This window comes from Podarcis pityusensis (assembly GCF_964106645.2).
Source record: "Podarcis pityusensis genome assembly, chromosome: 1".
Classification (NCBI taxonomy): domain Eukaryota; kingdom Metazoa; phylum Chordata; class Lepidosauria; order Squamata; family Lacertidae; genus Podarcis; species Podarcis pityusensis.
This window is the reverse complement of record NC_138028.1, coordinates 89,583,895-89,602,456: the sequence shown is the minus strand read 5'-3', so window position 1 is coordinate 89,602,456 and position 18,562 is coordinate 89,583,895. Positions and strand designations below refer to the sequence as shown.

Below are 18,562 nucleotides of genomic sequence, written 5' to 3'. Positions count from 1 at the left end.
AGCCACCAAGCTTCACATGCAACCATAGCTTAGTGCGACCACTTGGCTCCTCCTTGCTTGTTCTGTTGCTGCACTGTGCTAAGCCAAGCTGTGGTGTGGCTTACCATGTCACCAGAACTTGGGCTTATGGTTTAACTTCCTGGACTAACCGCAAACTGCAAACCATAGGATTATTTGTTGCTAGTTAAATTTATTACAACCCCTTTCACCAGCATTTCCCAGGGCAGATAACAATTTAAAATTCAGATTTAAAATTGGTTAAAACATATTGAAACAAATGTTGGCTATAGGTCGTGGTTGTCTGGAGAGAGCTAAACCATGTGCCTGGGGTCAGATGGCATGGACTATATTTGCATCATCCCTGAGCATTTTTCAAGCTGGTTGGAACTGATGGGAGTTGGATTCCTCTGACATCTGGGCCAGAGGTTAGCAACCCCTGCTGCACTAGATAGATACACAGTGGTCTGACTTTGTATATATGCTTACATTAATAAAAATATGATTTCATTAGTATATAAAAAAGTGATTTGTGATCATGTTGACAGAAGGTAATTGTGATTTTTGAAAGCAGCTGAGATAGCAGTAAAAGTAACCCATAAAAACTAAAATATAAATTAAGTTTTCTTCTCCATCTGCTACTGGACTACTGTACAGAGGTCCAGTAAAGATACACATTTGCTTAGCTGTGATTCTGCAAAAAATCACAGTAACATTAGGTATAAAAATACTTAATGTGCTCATTTCACTGGGTAGCTTATATGACTGGTTCTTCTATTTAAAATTCAGCTGTTGAATTATCTCAAAACGCAGCATGCAGCAAATCTTGGATGAGGTAAATAAGAAAATGCTGAAAGTAATGACTAAATCGATAGGGCCTGTGCCCTGAAGTATGTTTAGAGTGTCTTATGTGAAATATCAATAGTTATTTATAAAGTGCAATGACTTATTTAACTTTCAAAGAGTAGCCAGAAGATGCAGGGTGTGGGGGGAGAGACTTGAATTTCATACTGAGGCATATATTTGCCCATCGAAACTGTTCTGTAACAAGCACATGTTATTTGGGTTCAATGAAACTGGTGAACTATTTCAGATGATGTCCCTGTTTCAACAATAAAGCTGTAAGGGGACCAAATACAAGACAATTTTATATGAGCAGCAATTGGTTTCTTGCTTGTCTGAACTCAGTGTGAGGCACATGCTGTCATATGCTCTAATAGTGAACACAGGGGGTGAGTGCTGAGAGAAGCAGAGCCCAAAGGGAAACACTGAGAAACAAGAGCGAGGTAATAGCATACTGAAACCTGAGATATGCAAAAGTACAAGCAATCTTAAGTGGGTGAGGGGATCAAAACAGTCCACTGAGGACTGAGCAGTAGCTATGGGATATTAAATATCAGTGGGGAAAGTGAAAACCAGAGGCTGGAATGCCTTCCTTATGTTCCTACAGCTTATACTATCTGCAGGAGGGTCTTCTTGGCTGGCAGGAACTCTGAACAGGTGTTTACACTTACTAGAAGTTGAGGATACATTGCAGCATTTACTGACAGGTCCCACCCATGTTGTCATAAGCTGAAAAAGGATCCAAAGGTCTGATCATTAATTCTGGGTTGCATCCAAAGTAGTGCTAACATGAACATTCCACCACTATGAGCATTTCTTCTTGTTCAATAGAACATTTTCCTCCTCTTCTCTCACCGTGCACACCCAAAATGCTCTGGGGGTTCCTGAGCAGATTTGGCAATGATGTAGGACTGGCTTGAGGGGGAGAGAATGAATGGATTGGGTACCACCTTCTGCCTCTATTCTCCATGCTCTTCTCAGTGAAACGTCCTGTGTTCTTAGGAGCACTGAGTGTTTTCTTCATCAGAGGCATTCTGGATTTAGGGAGTCAGCTTTAGGGGGAAGGGGCTTCTAGTCCATCACACAGCGATGTTCTACCATGCAAAGTGCATATTGTGGTGGGGCACAGCCACCCTCACATCACAGGCATCACATAGCTGGAAGGGTAGGACAGTACCAATGACAAGGCTGCACAGACAAACTAGTGGAGCCAGTCCATCTGTACATCTGTAAAGCCATGTCCTCACTGCTGCCCTTTCTCCACCCAGGCCTGTCCTGTTCAAATAAGCTGAAGAGATGCTGCTGATGAGAGGAGGGTGGCTCTGTTCTACTGCACTGGCAACTACTGAAAAGAAAATTTTGAGTGAAAACCACAGAGCTTTTTCCATTTGCACATTAGCTTTTCCATATATATATATATATATATATATATATATACCATGCTTTTCAACACTTTCTATTAACTGTATGCTTTAAACTGCAGCCTTTAAATAGCTACAGGACCAACTGACATAAAGAATTAAGGGGGTGATTTCTCAAGTCAAATAATAAAAAGTTCAACATGCAATAACAGATCTGTGGGAGCCATTCCACACAACCAAGTCATAACATGCCATTTCAGTTATCATTACATGATGAACTCATCTGAATTAGAACCGAAGAGAGATTTTACATAGATTCAGCATTCAGTTACATTTGGCAAGGTCATTGACAATCTGAGTTTCAAACATTTCCATATATATCTTTAAAAAGTTAATTCTGGTTCCTTACAAAATGAGACTACACTTTCAGGGGGGAAAAACACCCTTAAATTATTAGAATATACAAATGGGGGTTTTTTTTGTAAGCAAATTTGGTATAAGCTGGAGCTGGTAAATTAATTATTGGGTGGAAGAACAGAAAACCCAATTACATCCTAAGTTATGTATGATCCAGAAAACCTATCAGACCTTTTCTTTATAACAGAGAATGCCAAGTACTTTGAAGAAATTCAGACTGTGTTCATAGAGTTTTATGATTAATCAAGAATTTAACATTTCAAAACACTGTTTCATTTATTTGTAATTTCCCCAAATAGCTCTTTTTTTCTACTGATCATTAGGGTTTCTTTTAATGGCTGTCAGGAAAATCTTTTATGTTTTCTTCTTCTTCCCTAATATGCTAAGAAAGGAATTGTGGGTATGCAAAAGAAAAGAAAGAACAGTAGGAGGAATGGGAGTTTAAAAGGTTGTATAATAATATATGAAACATCAATGTATGTAAGATGAAGGGTCCAACCCTTCCATAGTTCAGCACTATTAAGTCCCATTGATTTCAAATGGGGAAAAGTAAGCACATCATCAACTTTCCCATTAAAATCAATGGCATTTAAATGTGCTTAATTTTGGTGGATCTTGCTCAAAACCCCAGGATCCAAAGTCTCATTTGCAATGCTCTTCTAATGTGCAGCAGCTTTTTAGCTCAGTAAAACTTCCACTGCCTCTCTATTTGCAAATTCCCCAAATGCCTCCTAAATCTGTTCTGGGAATGGTCTAAAGCCTCTGAGGAAGGCAATAGGGGCATACAGTGCTAGGAAAGGCAGGGGAAGTTCCATTGCTTTGCAGAACTACTTTGCTGGATACTACCCAAGATCTCTGTATGAGAAGTCTTGTGTGGTGCATGGAACAGCCCCATAAAATGGTATTGATGTATCACTAAGGGATGACTTCCTTCAGGTAGGTAGTCGTGTTGGTCTAACGCGGTCGAAATAAATAAATTAAAATTTAAAAATTGTTCAGTAGCACCTTAGAGACCAACTAAGTTTGTTCTGGGTATAAGCTTTCGTGTGCATGCACACTTCTTCAGATGACTTCTTGTTTGTTGGGTATGAAATATGGCAACCCTAAGCATATATGAAACAGTTTGCACATCACTAAGTGAGTACCAACTTTACAGAGAGTTATTTGGTACTCCTTTCTAAGCCATCACCTACTTCTCTTGTATCATTTTAAAACATATTTTAGCCTTTTAAAGCTTAAGGTTTGGGGGTAACTGGGAAGGAAGGAAGTGTTGATTTTTAAATGTAGACTTGAATTAACTGGCCTAATGGTTGTAGGTCTGCAGTAAAAACACACATGCAAACAAGGCTATATCTTCCGAAGCAGCAAGAAGAGCTGCATTTTGATGTGCACCTCATTTGCTATGCTTATTTTAATGCTCCAGGATGCTCCTGTTAAATATTTCAATATATTCCATTCAAATTTAATTCATTAAAAGACAGATCTCATTACGCACGTATTCGTTACATAACATAGAAGTAATTATACTAAAAGAACAATTATATGATTTCTACATTTTGATTATAAAAATGCCGAGGGATGATCTAATTTTATTATTCTGTTGATCCATATGTGAAAAGGAAGCAATTTTCTAGACAGAGCTAAATGGCATTCTTCCAGTGATATTGCAGAGAAGAATGCTAGCAATGGGATAGAAATACAAATATATGAATTAAGCTCCAAAGAAGCAGGCACAGATTAGGCACTAGGGGTCCACCGCCTTTCCCTAAGGGAGAAGATGTGGTCTTGATTGTCTTGTCATCCCAGGCTTTAAAGGCCCTCCAGTCACCTCTAAATGCAAACACAAATGTGGGGGCAAGCCCTATACTTTCCTCCTGCATGCTGAAAAGGGAGGGAATTTGTCCCTGTTGTGCTGAGTCGCAGAGATGCTTTGGGATGCAGAAAGTCATCTTGTGTAAAACTCTCCAAGGAGGGTCCCCACCCTTTCTCTGACCCTGAAGCAGGGCAGAGAATCCGACCAACCTTAGGCTGATTATTGGATGCAATGCATCTTGTTTGTTCCTCTTGATTCTAAACATTTCTAAAAAAAAAAATCGAAATAGAAACATTTTAAAATATTAAGGAAAAATATAACACCTCACCAGCCAGAGGATGTCACCACAAGCACTGAGAATCTGCATTGTTCCAGGATGATGGACACTGGACACTGTGAACCACTAGGAAAAGGTGTGTTTCTTGCCTTTAGGGAAGTGTCTTACTGTCCACCTTCAATTCAAACAAGGTGAAAAGATGTAGTTGAAGTCATTACTACATGTTAAATGCCAGTATTTGTGATCAAAAAATGCCTTTGGGAAGGACAACTAAGAGCCAAGAAGCAGCAGGTGGAGAAGGGTTAAGACCCACCCCACTCGATTGCAAAGCACCTCTTTCTGGTGCTGCTTTTGCCTGGGAACAGGGGCTCTCTTTAAACATATTTGAGTGTAATGAGAAGTTAGACTCAAATATGGTTCCCCCATTTGAACTTACAGATTTCACTGGAACATTGTCGATTTGTTTCACTTTTGACTTTCATCATTTCAAACTTGACATTTCAGGTTAATGTTCAAACAAACAGAAAGGTTTCAAACATTTTTCAATATTTCTCCAAGCCTCAAAGCATATAAAAATGTTGACATTTCTGCATAAACCATCTATTCTTCTTCTTCTTCTTCTTCTTTTTCTTCTCCTCCTCCTCCTCCTCCTTTCTGTGTCTGATGACTGTGACTGATAGTTGATAAAAGGCATATCTAAAAAAATTCTTCTGCTGATGGAGAGATAAATATGATGCACCTTCCAGTCATGCTCAGATATTAATTACTTTGAGAACAGGCTGAAATAGCTCACATCTATAGGGTGCTTTGATTGTTCTATGCCCAAATTAGATGCCTTGTGGAAACTATATCATTAGAGGACTACTGAAGCCTTTCCCCTGAACAGGAATGGTATTCAAGCCATCTAATACAGTATGTTTGTACATTACAATTTAATATTTCAAAAATCTCAGTTAAGACACAGTTCCATTAAACTGAAGCCATTTTCTGGGTATATTGATTTACTTACTTAGTCACCTTGCTGCCCGCCCAACTTGTTTGTTTTCAACATTTATATACTGTCTGCTGCTTTTTGCCACACTGGATTTTTTGGCAATGCAGTAAACCCAGCCAGTTAAAACAGCATCACATTTATACAGTAAAGCAAATAAAATGTCATAAAATCAACGTGACAATAATACTGTGGTTTCAGAACTACGTCACAATACTCTCCCATGATCTAGTGTGGACGTACTTAAGAACTTAATCACCAAGAACCTGGGTGAATGGATATGCTTTTATTAGGCAACAGGAGCTCATTGTGGAGGGAGCCATCCATGCCTCCAGGTAAATGAATTTATGTAGCTGGGGTATTACTGCTGAGAACACTCTCCCCAAATCCCTACACAATGCACAACCATTTCTGGGATCCTTCTGCCAACTTCAAGGTCTGGGCATGCTGGTAAGGGTAGAGATGCTCCAACAGATACCTAAGTCCCAAGCTTTTAAGGGCATTAGATAGTGGCTAGCTCTATTAAGCTATGACAGGCAGGTGTTGAGAGAGCAAGTAGTTGCTCACATTCCTTCAAGCATCTTATCCACGTACTCAGACCTCATTAATAGAATCTGATCCCAAATAACAAGATTAGACAGTTACTTGGATGCCTATACAGTGGTACCCCTCGTTACATACTTAATTCGTTCCAAGAGGTCCTTTCTTAACCTGAAACTGTTCTTAACCTGAAGACCACTTTAGCTACTGGGGCCTCCCGCTTCTGCTGGGCTGCCACCGCATGATTTCTGTTCTCATCCTGAAGCAAAGTTATTAACCTGAGGTACTATTTCTGGGTTATACGGAGTCTGTAACCTGAAGCGTATGTAACCTGAAGTGTATGTAACCTGAGGTACCACTGTACTTATAGCAGTGTCAAAGTTGGAGTGGAGATGAGTAGTCTGTCCCTTAAGCTGCCTAGCAGGTATGTCACAGCAGGCTACAGATGGTTCAGGTGTTTATAGGTCAGTGAACAAGAGTTCCTTAGTCCCCCTAACCACTATGAAGAGCTCTGCTAGAGGACTATATATGGATGCAATGGTGGTAGAGAAGTAATTTTTCTTAACTGCCATCACCACCACATGATTGGCATGACTATATTTGCTAAGTTCAATTTGCATCACTTGCATCCCATCCATTGTCTGAACTGTTCTGTTGTCTGAAGCTTGCAGCACTCCAAGCTCTACAGCATCAAGGAAAGCAGCTAGGGGCAATTCAGTTGATGGAACTTTCTATCTTGCCATTGTATACCAGAGCCTCAATAAGAGCACCAGCCATGCGAGAGCATCACTGAATTCTTAAGATTTCCTAAGTCTCTGGGGATGAACAATTGAGGAGGAGGACGACAGAGGAGGACTGCTATCATCAAATCAACCCTCACCAGGAAATTGCCCATCCATGACAAAGATATAAGAGCATCCTCAACTACAGGGCCACTCTGGCAAAAAAACAGGGTATGACTTATAATATGTCTTGGCCCAAATATCTATTGAGACGGTCTTTGGGGTTGCCATGGAGACCATGAAACACTGATCTGACCCTGATAAGACTGTTTTTATGTAGCTATTGAAGTCCTCAAATGCAATTGTCAGCGGGTGTTCCAACCTCAGGATGGTGGGTGAACTTTTCATGCCACACGTCAGCCCCTCTCACACCACATGAGTGACTCAGGAACAACTAAACCAGAAAAAGAGGATTAGTTTGGACTTCAGTCCATTTCCCCCCATGCCAGGTTCAGCCACCCCATCCCTTATAATGGCCAGCAGCCTTTTATTCATTACCTTCAATGAGGCGACAGCAGGGACTAAAGTTACAATACCTACTCAGAATTCATTTGAACTTGACTGACCTTCCTTTTTTGTCATTGTCCTCCAAATCTTCAGTCCGCTTTGACAAAAAGCAGTGTGGGTGCCTGTCGTTCAGGTGATCTTGCTGAAAGCCAACAAACGGCAAAGGCCTTTTCAGGCAGGTATCTGATTATCCTTTACAATCCACAACATCCCAAGGTCTGCTGGCTTTTCATAGGAAAAGCCAAGCATTCTCTTCCCTATCCCCACCACTCATTGGATGGGCAAATACTTTTTAAAAAAAAAAATGATATTTATTAAAATTTCAGAAAAAAGAGTTACATAAAAACAAGAAAAGCAAAAACAAAAGACAGAAGTAAAAATACAAGAAAAATACAAAATACAGAATAAAAGAATAAAAAAACACTTAAAAAAAATAGATCAATCTTTCCATGCCTTACATTCATATCCTTGTTTCCCTGACCTCCTCATACCTCCCTTTTTTGTATTCCAATTCAATTAGTTAATTCAGCAATTTCTTTCCCTCTTTATTTTCTCTTAATCCTTTAACTTAATGTACTATAACATTAAATTTTCACCTGTTATCGATCCATTTTTACATACACCTTTATAGCATTACTGCTTAAACCACCTAACTTCTTTCTAACATCATTCTAACATTCATTAATTTTGCAATATTTCTGCAGATAGTCTTTAAATTTCTTCCAATCTTCTTCCACCAACTCTTCTCCCTGGTCTCGGATTCTGCCGGTCATTTCCGCCAATTCCATGTAGTCCATCAGCTTCATCTGCCATTCTTCCAGAGTGGGTAGTTCTTGTGTCTTCCAATACTTTGCAATAAGTATTCTTGCTGCTGTTGTGGCATACATAAAGAAAGTTCTATCCTTCTTTAACACCAATTGGCCCACTATGCCCAGGAGAAAGGCCTCTGGTTTCTTCAAGAAGGTATATTTAAATACCTTTTTCAATTCATTATATATCATCTCCCAGAAAGCCTTAATCCTTGGGCACGTCCACCAAAGGTGAAAGAATGTACCTTCAGTTTCTTTACATTTCCAACATTTATTGTCGGGCAAATGATAGATTTTTGCAAGCTTGACTGGTGTCATGTACCACCTGTATATCATTTTCATAATATTCTCTCTTAAGGCATTGCATGCCGTAAACTTCATACCTGTGGTCCATAACTGTTCCCAGTCAGCCATCATTATGTTATGTCCAACATCCTGAGCCCATTTAATCATAGCAGATTTCACCGTTTCATCCTGAGTATTCCATTTCAACAGCAAGTTATACATTTTTGACAAAATCTTAGTTTTGGGTTCTAACAGTTCTGTTTCTAATTTTGATTTTTCCACCTGGAAGCCAATTTTCTTATCCAAATTATATGCCTCCATTATCTGATAATAATGAAGCCAGTCTCGCACTTTGTTTTTTAATTTCTCAAAACTCTGCAGTTTCAATCTATCTCCACCTTGTTCCAAAATTTCCCAATATTTCAGCCATTTGGCCTCCATATTGAGCTTTTTCAGAGCCTTCGCTTCCATCGGTGACAGCCATCTTGGAGTTTTATTTTCAAGTAGATCCTTATATCTTATCCAAACATTAAACAATGCTTTCCTGACAATATGGTTTTTAAATGCTTTATGTGCTTTGACCTTATCATACCACAAGTATGCATGCCACCCAAATACATTGTTAAAACCTTCTAAGTCCAAAATGTCTGCGTTTTCCAGAAGCAGCCATTCTGTCAACCAGCAAAAAGCTGCTGATTCATAATAAAGTTTAAGGACTGGCAGGGCAAATCCACCTCTTTCCTTTGCATCTGTTAGTATTTTAAATTTTATTATAGGCTTCTTGCCCTGCCAGACAAATCTAGAAATATCTCTCTGCCACTTCTTGAAACAGTCCATTTTGTCCACAATTTGCAATGTTTGAAACAAAAACAACATTCTAGGCAATACATTCATTTTTATTGCAGCAATACGACCCAGCAGTGAAAGCTTCAAATTTGACCAAATTTCTAAATCTTTTTTCACTTCAGCCCAGCATTTTTCATAGTTGTCTTTAAATAAATTCCCATTTTTTGCTGTCATGTTAATCCCCAGGTATTTCACTTTCTTAACCACTGTTAAGCCTGTCTCATTCTGAAACCTCTCTCTCTCAATCGGTGTTAAATTTTTCTCTAAAACCTTGGTTTTTAACTTATTCAGTTTGAATCCTGCAACCTGACCAAATTCTTGAATCAGTTCTAAAACCCTTTTGGTACTAGATTCTGGCTCCTGTAACGTCAATACTAATTGTCATCTGCAAATGCTCTCAATTTGTACTGTTTGGCTCCGACTTGTATAGCTTTAACCAACTGGTCCCTTCTAATCATATTCAGCAAAACCTCCAGGACCGATATAAAAAGCAATGGGGAGATTGGGCAACCTTGTCGTGTCCCTTTTTCTATCTTAAATTCTTCCGTCACCACATTATTTACAATTAGTTTAGCCTTTTGTTCTGAATAAATTGCACTTATACCGTTTTCAAAGCCTTGGCCTACCCCCATCCCCTGTAGGTTCTTCTTCATAAAGCTCCAGGAAATATTGTCAAAAGCTTTCTCCGCGTCCACAAATATCAAAACTACTTTAGTATTTATGTTCACTTGTAATTTTTCTAAAATGTTAATTATGTTTCTCACATTATCTGATAAGTGTCTACCCGGGAGAAAGCCTGCTTGGTCTTTATGAATCTCTTCCACTAACACTTTTTTTAGTCTTTTAGCCAGAATGTCTGCAAAAATTTTATAATCCACATTAAGCAATGAGATGGGACGGTAGTTCTTAAGTTGTGTCTTTTCAGTCTCTGTTTTCGGTACAAGTGTAATATACGCATCTTTCCACGACTCTGGTGCCCTTTTCGCATCCATTATTTCGTTACAGACTTCCTTCAAAGGTTGTACCAACCATTCTTTTAAGGATCTGTAATATTTAGGGGTCAGTCCATCCGGTCCCGGAGATTTACCTAGTTGCATATTCTGAATGGCACCTTCTATCTCCTGTTCAGTTATTTTATAGTTCAACATTGATTTACTTTCCTGAGAGATTTTTTGTAATTCATTTGTTTTCAAAAATCGATCTAGATCAATTTCTTTCTGTGGTCCTTGTGTATATAGTTGTTTGAAGTACCTCTGGAAACAATTTCTAATCTCAGCTGGGTTCTGTATATTCCTTCCTTCCACTTCTAAATTTGTAACTGTATTTAATTTTTGTCTTTTTTTCATTTGCCAAGCCAACAATTTCCCACATTTATTAGCCGACTCAAATGTTTTTTGTCTCATTTGTTTAATTTTCCATTCTTTCTCCTGATTGATCATTTTCATATATTGTACTTGATATAATTTTATTTCTATCAAAAACTCTTGCGACTTAGGTTTTGCTCTCAATTTCTTTTCACCTTCTTTTATTTTCTCCAAAATTTTATCCTTCTTCTCATTTTGAATTCTCTTCTTTAATGCATTCTGTTGTATCAAGAACCCTCTCATAACAGCTTTGCTAGCGTCCCAGATTACTCTTTTTTCCACACTGATGTTCATATTTATCTCAAAATAGTCTCTCAAGGTTTTTTGGGCCTTTTTATACACTTCTTCATCTCTGAATAAGGTGTCATTCATCCTCCATCTGAAGGAACCAGTTGGTGTTAGCTTCATCTCCATCTTTACAGCATTATGGTCGGAGCAGGTTTTTGAGCAGATTTCCACTTTTCTTATCTTTGGTGCCATTCCTCTAGTTACCCATATTTGGTCAATTCTTGTCCATGTCAGTTTGGCTTCAGAGAAGAAGGTTCCCTCTCTGGTCAAGGGATTCTTTGTTCTCCAAATATCAACTAAGTCCAAGTTGTCTGTCATCTCAAAAAAAGTTTTCGGTAATCTGCCGTCCTTAGTGACTACCTGTCTTTGTGCTTTATCCATATGTGTAGATACCACTCCATTCATGTCTCCCATCAAAATCACATTATAGTCCAAATAGTCCATCAAGGTCTCATGCAACTTTTTAAAAAATTCAGATTTCCCCTCATTTGGTGCATAAACTCCTACTATCAAAAATTTCTCTCCTTGTGTTTGAATTTCAATTGCCACGAATCTTCATTGGTCATCTTTAAAGATAAATTTCGGTAATAGTCTCTCCTTTGCATAAATCACTACCCCTCTTTTTTTAACCTTGTCCGAAGAAATAAACTCCTGACCCAGTCTTTTATTAATCAGTACTTTCCTGTGTAGCCTTGTTACATGTGTTTCCTGTAAACAAATCAAGTCCAATTGTTCCTTTTTTAATAAATGAAACACAGATTTCCTTTTCTGAGGGGAGTTCAAACCATTACAATTCCAGTTTAATAGTTGCAGAGCCATGATGTAGTTACTTTGCTTCTCCTCCAACTGCACCCAGTGCCTGTTCCTGATCTGTCGGTGGTATCACCTTCTCCAGGCGGTCTTTTAGTTCAGGAGGTAATCTTGGTATGTCTAAAGTTTCACTTACTAGTGCTCTTAACTCTTCTGCAGCTTCCTTCTGCAAGTCTTCTCCGTGGTCTCTCCAAAATCTATCTTTGTCGTCCTCTGATCTTATTTTTATCTTCTTCCCTTTGTAACTAAAGGATAGGCCTTGGGGGAATTCCCACCTAAAAATGATTCCGTTGCTTCTCAACAGGGCAACCAAATCTCTATAGTTGGACCTAAGGTCCAAAAGATATTTTGGAATGTCCTTAAATATCTCTACTTTTGACTGATGAATTTCCAAAGTCTTCTGGAAATGCAGACTCAAGATTTTGTCTCTCTCCTCTTTTGTTTGGAGGGTGATCAAACAGTCTCTCACCCTGTTCTTCTTCCCTCCTCTTCCAAGCCTAAAAGCACTCACTATCTTGAAGTTGTCCTTCTCCAAATCTGAGTTCCAAAAGTCTGCAAATTCCTGCGTAAGAAAATCAATCAAGTTGTCTTTCTCAAGTTCAGGTACAGCCCTGATTCTTAAATTGGTTTGCTTCTCCTTCAATTCAATCATAGACAATATTAACCTGTGATCTTCAAGTTGTTTGTGTATCGGTGGTATCTTCTCTTCTACAGCAGTTGCTATATCCTTTGCCTCTTCAGCTGTCTTTCGTGTCGAGGTAGATTCCTGTAGTAATTTCTGAATAGTTTCTGTGTTGGTATTTACCTTCTGTCCCAAATTATTAATACTTGTGGTATTCTGGTCAATTTTGCCCGATGCTTCGGCTACTTGTTTACTTATTTTTTCCAAAGATTCATTAATTTTACCAAGTGCCTGAGCCAAAGCATCTTCAGCTGCCATTCCTTTGGGTTTAGGTTGTGCCGATGAGGCTGCTGTTGGTAATCCAGAAGGGCCAGATGTCGATGCTCTTCGCTGCAGCCCACCGTCTGTACGAAATAGTCTGCCAGACCTTGTTGCTTTTTCCTGTAGCAAATCTATTTTCTCCTTTCCATCTGCCATAACACTCTAGATAAGGTCCAAGGTCAGTCTCACGATCAGAATTTGTTTTGAAGTGGAAAATTCCCCTGGCCCAGCTGCTATTGTAACAATTTCAAACTTCCTCTAGGGGGACACAGTAACAGTCAAAAATGTCTTAAAGTAATTAACTTTTTTTCCTTTAGCCCCCCAATTCACAGAAAGGACAACAGTTTCAATCTCAATTGTTTTCTGTTACTTTAAAACCAGGAGAAGCCAGTCAGAAATATTGTATCTTACTTGTATCTCAGATGCAGAGTTAACTGTCAAAGAGTACTTTCAGCAGCAGCACATTTCACAATACGGCATTCTTACTGTTCACTGGCAACCCGTTCCCAGGTTTTTGAGCGGTGGATTTTAGCTTCTTTCTCTCTCTTTTTGCGGGGAAATATAGTTCAGACCTTTCCCCCCTCCTCCCCTGCAATCAAGGAGGGAAAGTCGCTTATTTGATGTTCGAATTATAATCCTTTTCCAACGTCTTTCAAGGTTTCCGCTTACAAGTTCATTGCTTTACTCCATTTACAAAGAACGGAAGGCAGACTTCCTGTTTATGCCTCTCCGCTTCGGTGCCAAATTATTTCTTAGTTCCTTTGTTTCCGAAATTAGCCTACTCACGGATCGTTGTTTTGCAGCCAAATTGTCCCAGGAAAAAGGCAGAACCCTCCGGTAACGGCTGTGTTGCTTCGCTCCACGGAATAAGCAGTTGACTCACAGCACCGCGCCACTTCCCCGCTCTGCTCTGGAACCCATAAACGGGCTCCTTTGCAAGTTGGGGGGGTGCAAAAGGTGCCCGCCAAGTCCCACGGTCACAGACTTCACCCGCCTGTGATTTTTGAAGGGTCCCCGCTTCGCCGTAGCGGTGCAGACCCGATTTCCACAGAGCCGGTTCCCTCCGAGTCAGAGGGAATCCGCCATTACCGATGGTGCCACCCCGGAAGTCGGGCAAATACATTTTTAAAAGATATATATATTTCAAGAGATGAATATCAGGCTCTCCACACAATTGGTACTAAAATTTTGTCAAAAAGCAATAAGAGAAAATAGAATTTATTTGCCAGGCTAGCTCTTAAATCTGGAAGGAGTTGGTGTGCTACCCCTCCATTAAATCTATTACTGTCCCTTCCCCATGCTGTTTAATTCTAATACAGATGTTGCTCAAAAGGCACAGCTGGCAGTCATGCCCTTTCAAGTTTTTAATCAAGGAGGATTTGCCAATACTCGACAAGCCTGGACAAAGCAAATCTGAAAATGACTTCTCACTCTCCAGCAGGATTGAAGTGACAGCAGCACCCTATGATGCCTTGCACTGTCAAACACAGAGCTATTGTTTCTTGGGCAAAAAGGCTCCCTTCTGCAATAGCTTGTACAACAGTTTGGTGAAATCCTGGTTGTTATATCTTGGGCTTACTTCAGTAATGTCAGTAGGAAGATGAAGTCTGGCTGCAATAATCTAGAAGTTGAGTCTAAAGGTTCTCTGCAGATGCTTAGAAACCATCTTCAAGTGGGCAGATTGGCTCATGATTATGGTTTTTCTTGGGTTTCTTTTCTTTATTGCTCCATGAGCAGTTGTGAAAATGGTTGCCAATAATAGCAAGTAACCCAAGAGTTCTGATAGTAGACGAATAAATGGGAAAATATCTTCTCATATCCTTCCTGGCTTGCAGAATGTTGATGCTATTGTTGTCCTGTGCTTCCTCCAGTGAGCTCAGGGTGGTTTGTGTCATCCGCCTCCATTTCATCATCACAGCAACAATGAGATACACCATGCTGAGAAATAGTAACTGGCACAAGGTCACCCAGTACACTCATGGATAAGTGGGGATTTGAACCAGGTCTCCCTTTATATGTTCAAAGCAAACAGTTCTCATCTATGGAGATCATTTAACTCTCAGAGGAAGGCAGGAATTGTCATTTATGAGAAAGCAAATAAAAACAGATTTAATTGAATCGGACCTTGAATAATCATTTTTGTGAGCAGGAAAAACAATTTAGGATATATTAGTGGCATTCTAAACTGCAGCCTCAGGAAGCATTGCTTCTTTTTCTGCAAATATATTCCATAGTGGTAAATGTTGCGGTCATGACAAATGCACCTAAACTGGGTAAGCCACATCGGCCCATCAATCTAGTGATGGAGAGAAATCCTTTCCACACAGCCAATGAACCTTCTAGTTCATAAAGAGATCAACTACAGCTAGATTCATTCCTGTGGCTCATGAATCTTCTGGATTCTTGTAACTTCACCATATTAATTAAATATCAGTGGTACCCAAAGTGAAGGTGTTCAACATAACTGTTTTAACAGCATTTTCTGCAGAAGGAGTACCATTAATCTTTCTGAATCTATGAGACCACATTTTTCTGACATGTGTTACACAGAGCAAAGCTGCAACTCTACTTGAGTGAAAACCCACTAGCAAGGCTTAAAGATGATCAATTGGATAAAATGTTTTGCATTTCTCATTCCTCCCTGTCTTGTCAATAAATACTGTTTTAATGCACTTAATTCGCTCCCACTTTTCTTCCTTATCCATCACTATGCTGAAAAGAAGCATGCTGGATAGTAAAGTCCAGTGACTGATGAGAGAGGGGGTTCTTTTTAGGGCAGCTGCTAAGGAGAAGCACTGGGATTTGCTCCCCAAATCCCAAATGCTACTCACTTCTTTAAACTTCCCATAGGAAAGAGAAAAGGGAAGGGCCCTATGCTTTTTGTGGGGCTTGTAGAGGCTAGCAGAGATAACAGTGGCACTTTAATGAGCCTGTTTTGGAAAGGAATTACAATCCATTGGATTTTTGCCTGAACACTTTTTTTTTTAAAGTCATATACAACCACATGGCTTATCAAAAAATGTTTCGTGCAGTCACATTCTCTCTGAATTGAAGTCCTTTCCAACTTCTGGTGATTTATTCTATTTTCATCACTTGGAGCCTCTAGCTTTTTGCTTCCACTTTAATTAAGCAAATGGCTATAGATCTGAACTATATTTAACCAAATGGCATAAAAGGTGGAGGAGTATTTCTGACATTCTTTTATTCACCCACTTTCAAATGCCTATTCCAATTACTTCTTTCGGCTTCAATATTTTGACAGAGGCAATGCAGTTTCATTCTTTTTCAATAATTTTCAACATTTTTTACTGGAAGCATATTAAGTGTCTTAAACTGAATTCTAGAATGTTTCCTACCTGCCCCTCAAAAAAAAATTTAATTAGATAAAATGCAGAGGAATCATTAAATTATGCCCTGAGTTCTGACTGAACATTTGTCATTGCTGTCATTACAGGGGAAAATCTCTTTTTCTTGTAAGCATTTGTGACTCTGTTTTCAGAGGGTTGTATTTATGATTTGTATTCTTTTAAAATCTTTAGAGGTTTGCTAAAGAATCACAGCAATACTACAAGAAAAAACCCATGGATACCTCAGACTCACAACACCACATGGCTTTGTAGATTGCGGTGGAGGACCCCTGAATTATGCCACCTTGAGGTCAGATGAGGAACTGCTGATGTCTCAGCTGGAACATTCCAGACAGCAACTTATCTGACAACAGGTTCAAAAAGGCAACAGCTAACTGAGGGAGATTTTCATGTATGCAACCTCTACTGCAAGAATGCTGATAGCCAAATGGTGGAAGAGAGATAAAATACCAACTAAAATGGAGTGGCAAGCGAAATTATTTGAATATGTAGAATTGGCAAAGATGACAGGAAAAATTAGGAACCAGACAAACCAAAAGTTTTACAAAGAATGGGATATGTATAGATTGTACTTAAGAGAACATTGTCAGTGAAGAAAGTAGTCTGTTTGTAATATTTTTGTGTTTCAGTGTTGTCTTTCTTTCTTTTTCAAGTTATGTTTTAATTTTTTTTGTGTGTATTGTTTATAAACTAATAAAGACTGAATTGGGATGGAAAGACCATTGTCCACATATGAAACCTTTGGCATGTTTTGATTAACTTCTGCAATGTTATATGCTACAAAGATTATAGACAATTTATGATAAGTTAACGGTCATACAATATGCAGTCAACAAGGAAACAAAGGACCCATACTGAGGAGGATGGAAGACTCAACGTATGAAATAACTTTATTTTGTATGTAACATTTTCTTTGTATTTGATGTGATTTGTTTGTTTGTTTTTGTGATGAATGAATTCAATATTTAAAATCAATAAAGATTAAATTGCAAAAAGGCAACAGCTGGTTCTGTATGGTGAAGCATTCTTATTTTCACAGTGAATATTAAGTGTGTAAAGTGCTTCATATCTCTTTGCTGTTCTTCAGAACAAGCCATGTGCTAGGGCCAGTGAAAATGTTATACCACACAAAGGCCACTGAAGGAGACTTCTGTACATGATAATCCACTCTGTTGGCCACAGTGAGCCAGCACATTCTTGTGCAGCTTTGCACTAGGAGAAGCTTTTATGGGGTCCTCTTCTCTGTTCTATGAATTATGAATATTATCTAGTAAATTCATTGTTACAATGGTACGGAAGAACATTACCATATATTACTAAAAGGAGTGGGTAATATTACAGTAATATTTCCACTGTGAAATATCTCTGCTTAAGATAATACCTTCTCCACATAAGAAAACACAATCTGGGTTCCTCTTGCATTCCATCTGCGTGCTAATTTTATAAACTAGCGTTATTTGAAATATTTACTGTCTATCTCTTCCTTCAGCCATCCCAATAATTCTATTTGAATCTAACCAAATCATTTCCAGTGTTTTCTAACCTGTATATCAGGGGTGGGCAGACTTCAGATTTGTGAGCTCTGTGTTGGTTTTCACTAGAACCTCAAGAACACCAGTTGGAGTTACTTCCATTGTACTTTTGATTTTATTGTTAATGAACTGAGAGTCAGAATTCCTTGCCGATCTCCTCCTGAGATCTACCAACAGGTTGAGAGGCCCCCCCCCCCTTTTCTAAAGGACTCCATTTAAAAGAACACAGATTCTTTTTTTTAAAGAGATTATAGCCTTATCAGGAAACAATAATGATGAATAGTAGATATTGAATATATGAATAATAGAGTCGAATGCTGAAATTTCAAATTTTTGCCAGAGGATGACATTAAGTTTGCTGGGATTTTTATGTTAATTTGAATGTGAAAATTCTGTAATTGAACGTAGATAAGGTCACCACCCTTTTTAAAGGTCTGTGGGCACATATAGATTGTTTAGGGAGTGTCATTTCTCTCTCTCCTCCCCTACAAAAAGAGAAAGAGATGCACCTCCACATCCCATTAGCAGGCCACAGTTGCTCTGTCACAGAATCTTCCACTACTACCACTATTGTAGGATTGCTGTACAACTACTTATTGGGATCCCATTTTCGATCTTGTCCCATTTTCAATTTGTAGCAAACTCTCTGTGCTTAAACTTAATGCAAACACCATCTCTTTCTACCTGCTAACCAAGCCCCAGCTCCAATTTTACTGCCTATTTCAGCTTCTTGCCAAGTTCAAGTCTCAACTGCTAATATAACAGCAGTCCCTCACCATCTGCACAGCC

The 18,562-nt window shown here is 39.0% G+C and overlaps 1 long non-coding RNA gene across 2 annotated transcripts in view; it reads left to right on the top strand.

The window, feature by feature from the left end:
• Window positions 1-17,241, top strand: part of LOC308479283 — a 46,619-nt gene extending 29,378 nt beyond the window's left edge. For both annotated transcript variants that reach the window (XR_013987592.1, XR_013987593.1), the window contains one exon: window positions 16,413-17,241. This is a non-coding gene — a long non-coding RNA (uncharacterized lncRNA). The remainder of the gene's footprint in view (window positions 1-16,412) is intronic.
• Window positions 17,242-18,562: the final 1,321 nt, after the last annotated feature.